Raw genomic sequence first — 5,397 nt, forward strand, 5'->3', positions numbered from 1 at the left:
TCGATGCCGTGTGCGATTGCCGCTATATTGCTAAGATTTGATTTGTATAAAATATTTTCAACCAGTTTGGCCTTGCTAGCACTCTCTCTTCTTTTAACTACTAATCCAAAATTTGATGCCGTAATCATATTTTTTCTAAGTTCTACCCAATCATCACTATCTCTTTGATTTTTGGTAGATTCTTGAATTTCGTCTTTATTTGAAGTTAGCTTCGTAAGGTTGCTGAAGGAATATTTCTTTAGCTGTATTCAATTCCTGTGGAGTCAAATCGGGAGTAGTACTGTGAGTGCATAGTCATGCTGAACTAGGTTGTCTCGCTTTAGCATTCGGTTTTTTTATGAGGGTTAACTGTGTTCGCTTTTCTTTTCTTCAGGCGACGTTCTTCAAATCTTTTTAGGATACCTCTTGGGCTTCGTCCTAATATTTTTTTATGGAGGAGATGTCTTGGATGAGGATTATTGAAAGACACGACATCAGCATTGCAACGGGCGCGGTAACCTCTAAGAAGTGAGAAATTAATCCGTTTTCCCCCCACAACCTTTGCGATCACACTGTTGAAGCGTTCTACAGCATTCGTATCCACGTCTTCAAGCATACTTCCTGATTTTGAAAGCACTGATTGAATTATAGTCTGTATCCTGAACCCAAATGTTGTGTTTTCTATTTCCATGTTGCATTGTATTGTTTTTTCTTTGGAACAGTAATAGTCCTTGCATCTCTCGTGGTTGCCGTAAGCATGGTGAACAGAGTTTTGAACTTCGTTTCTAAAACCTCTTATTGCTTCTGGTTTCTGGTGTTCTGACTTGTATTTTTGTATTGATGCAATAACCACTTTACGCATACTCATAATCTTTATATCTGTCAAAGTTTTTCTGTGCGCTAAGGCATATTTTGTATCTTTGGCTACAGCTTTCAATTTATTGCACATGTTTCTTAGAACATGGTTCCTACATTGAATTTTTTTGACTGTATGGTTTGGGTAAGGGTTACGAGCCAGAAGTTTTGCGTATGTAGCAGAGTCGCCATCAGCAATTAACCTGCCATAGGATTGAAATCCTTGGCAAATGATTTTAGACTCCATACCGCTAGATGACCCCGAGTAATTTTTGAAGCAAACATGTTCTGGACTTGCAATTTGTTTTTTCTCTGCCCGAGCACATACAAGGCAGTATTTGTTTTTGATTCCTATGAACAGTACTTCACCAAATCTTCGATCAACGATTGCTGCGGCGCCAGATAATGCCTTGTAGTTATTACCGTAAGATCGCAATGACCAACAAGCATCGGCATATACGTCGATTACTGGTACACCGTCTTTGCTGAGTTTGCCTTCTGCTATCGCCGCATCACGCTCATGCCCAGCTGCTGCTGCCATGGATTCAACAGCAGTTGCTTCCCAGTTGTTATAGATAATATCTTGAGTTTTAGAGTAAGTTGCTGCCGTAAATATTGGTATATCCATGCACGCTGTGATTTCTTCAAATTGTGAATAACCGATTCCAGCCGAAGTTATTCCCGTAACCGCTGCTACATTAGCATTGACATGGTGTTTCGCTGATATGTCTTCGCTTGCGATAATAAAATCATTCTTACACATATTACACTTAAACTTATATTTAGACATCAAACCATTCCTCTTTTCTCCTATAAGTGACACGTGTGTGAAATTGCAATAAAACAAGGAATTATGGCTGGATATAGTTTGCAGCTGCTGTATAAAATAAGTTATATCAACAAGTCTTCGTCCTTGAATTTGTGGCCAATTCTGTTCTTTTGATTTGGTCTCGACTATGAGCAGATCTTCATCGGTTTCTCTGAAAATATAACTCAAATTCAGTGGAGAACAGCTCATGTATTTAATATAGACCTATAGTGAACAATGCTCATACAAAGTACTGATGTATGAAAATTAAACTCCAACCTAAATAAATAGACGCTGTTCAGCGTTGTAATCAGGCTAGCTTTAATGCACAAAACAGAAACGAAGTAAAAGTTAGGAAAAAATGCTGCAAGTACAATTAATATTTATTTATATATAATATAGCCATAATGATACATACTCAGTCGGTGATTGTAGGTCTTCTAGAGTTGACAGAGATGGCCCAGGGTAATTAAGCTGACAATTTATTTGTGCCCTGAAATTCAAACGACTGTGAAGCTTTTAAAATGTATTAGTAGACAGTAGATGTTTGTATTATAAATCTGTCTCTAATTTATTTCCAGCAGACGAAGCCTTATAATGATTCCGGCAGCCACAACTCCGACTTAGACATAGGATAATGATCAAGCGTTTCCGTAATTCAAAAAAACAGAAAAAAATATCATTTTTTTTCTTTTGCGTTGGTGTAAGTATTTTCACCTGTATCGTAACACAACTTACTCATCGTTGTTAAGGTTCAGGATGTCTTCCGTGTGCGTCAAGTTTGGTAATGAAACATCTGCAAGGGTTGTGAGTGATGTCCTAACACTTTCAAGCTGAAAGTGTTGTGCTCTAAAATCAAAGATATTCTTTTCTGAGGCGAAGATATTGAGCGAGATATTGGACTATAAAGCATTTTCAGTTTCAATAATTAAAAATTCAGGAAAAAATACAAGTTAAATAATAATGCAACTAACTCAATGCGTGTAGGATTCGGGCCTTCAGTGACCGCTGAGTGTGGCGTTCCGGGGTTTCCAGCTGAGAGTCCTGTTGTGCTCTAAAATGAAAACAAATATAAAATAGGGAATATGCATGCATTTTTATTTTTACTTTAGTAAAATTACGTTAACAAGCAAGTAAGCGCGTAGCAAGTAAGCCATCAAACATTGATTCCGCCTCTTTCTAGCAAAACAGAATTTATCAACAACAGAATTACAATATAAAAAATGGTATGGTGTAATATGTGTAAGAAAGATTTTGCTATCACAAGCGAAGACATATCACCGAAACATAATGACAATGCTAATGTAGCAGCGGTTACAGGAATCACTTTGGCTGGAATCGGTTATTCACAATTTGAAGAAATCACAGCGTGCATGCATATACCAATATTTATCTATGACAACTGGGAAGCAACTGCTGTTGAATCCATGGCAGCAGCAGGTGGGCGTGAGCGTGATGCGGCGATAGCAGAAGGCAAACTCAGCAAAAACGGTGTACCAGTAATCGACGTATATGCCGATGCTTCTTGGTGATCGCGATCTTATGGTAATAACTACAAGGCTCTGGCGCCGCAGCAATCTTTGGTCGAAGATTTGGTGAAGTACTGTTCATAGGAATCAAAAACAAATACTGCCTTATATGTGCTCGGGCAGAGAAAAAACAAATTGCAAGTCCAGAACATGTTTGCTTCAAAAATTACTCGGGGTCATCTAGCGGTATGGAGTCTGAAATCATTTGCCAAGGATTTGAATCCTCTGTAGAGATGTACAATGTTTAAATGATATTGTAATGGATAACAAAAAAAAAGTCTTAACCGAGTTTAGCTCGACATGATTCGGGCTATTTCGTAGCCCTTCTTCTCAGGAGCACGCGACTCGGCATCGGCGTCGACGGTGTCGCGCGAGCAGAGCGGTGGCGCGTAGTGTGCGTGTTGCGGCAGCCACCGAATCGCGTGCTTCTTTGAAGAAGGGCTACGAAATAGCCTGAAACATGTCGAGCTAAACTTGGTTTAAGACGTGAGTTATCCGTTACAATATCATTTAATATGAGTGAGTCTCATGGTAGTTTCGTGTTCAAAATATACAATGTTATGTACGCAAAACTTCTGGCTCGTAACCCTTACCCAAACCATGCAGTCAAAAAAATGGAATGTAGGAACCATGTTCTTAGTACCCATAACACAAGCTTTGCTAAGCTTACTTTGGGACTAGGTCAATAGGTGTGAAATTTCCCGTGATATTTATTTTATTTTATTTATTTTATGTTCTAAGAAACATGTGTGAGCTGTAGCCAAAGATACAAAATATGCCTTAGCGCACAAAACAACTTTGACAGATATAAAGATTATGAGTATGCGTAAAGTAGTTATTGCATCAATACAAAAATACAAGTCAGAACACCAGAAACCAGAAGCAATAAGAGATTGCATGAAAAAACATTTTTTCCAACTCACACGTAGCTGTTTCCCACGACTTGGCCTCACTACTTCGCGGAGGAGCAAGACAGATATTCCAATTTTTTTATTTTATTTTTTTCAATAAGAGTTTTAGAAACGAAGTTAAAAACTCCGAAGTTCAGAACTACATCAGAACTGCACTCCGATTGCCTAAAATGGCAGTCCTCTGACAGTCGGTGCAGTGCTGGCTGATGCAGTTGCACTAACTGCGCAATAACTCCCATTTTGCAGCCGGATTCCAGTTGAGTGCATGTTTTTGTCAATAATTTACTAGTGCAACCAAATGCGACCATCTTATTTTATTAAAATAATTTATGTTAAATAACTTGGCTGAATGCAAGATAACCTTTGCCTGCAATAAAATGAGAAAATTGAAACTGTTGTGTCACTATCAGAAATGTCAGTGAAACTGTCAAAGGGATCTAGCAAGGCTACTACGAAACTTGAAACTCGAAGTTCGTGTCGTGCGGTCCCTCTGACACTTATACTATTTAATACGAGAGCGAGAGGGACGGTACGATACGAACTTCGAGTTTCGAGTTTTGTAGTAGCCGCAAGGTTCGCCGCATGTTCGCCGTGAGTAGTATAGGTTATACAACGTGCCTACAATTTGTATGGCAGTCGCGGTAGAATCTGGACGAAGCCGTCCGCGTCCGTGAGCCGCCGAGCCCGCGCCAACCAGCTTGCGGTCGTAGTACGAATGTGAAATCCGCTCAGCAGGGCTACTACAAAACTCGAAGTCGTGGGTTGCGGTCCCTCTGACACTTATACTATTTAGTACGAGAGGCGAGAGGGGCCGCACGACACGAACTTCGAGTTTGGAGTTTCGTAGTAGCCCTGCTGACTCGGCTCGACTCCGGCCGGTCGATTAGTGTGTGGTAGGTACTTACCGTAGGTACTCTAATGCTTCTCATATGTGCTCTGAGTTCACTTATGCGTTTCCTCTTTCGCTTAACTTTTTTAATACTGCGATTACCCATATTAGTTGCTCTCAAAGTAGTACTAGCGCGTTAGAAAATGTGCACAGGTCCGTCGTCGACTACGTACACGCGTGTACTGGCGACTGGCAATACTTGGCCGCCGCCGCGCGCTTGAACCGTTTTGTTTTGCCAAAGACGAAATAAATTGTATGATTGATGTACTCAACCTATTGAAAATCTATGAAGCATTAAATCTAAATCTAATAAAACTATTTAATAAAGCAAATTTTGTGTTGATATTCATAATAGTTTTAAATTGGTTTAACGTGTAAATGAAGCTCTTTTTCAAAAAAATAATCTATCGAGTTTTTTTCAGCAAT

This window comes from Choristoneura fumiferana, chromosome 14 (assembly GCF_025370935.1).
Source record: "Choristoneura fumiferana chromosome 14, NRCan_CFum_1, whole genome shotgun sequence".
NCBI lineage: Eukaryota > Metazoa > Arthropoda > Insecta > Lepidoptera > Tortricidae > Choristoneura > Choristoneura fumiferana.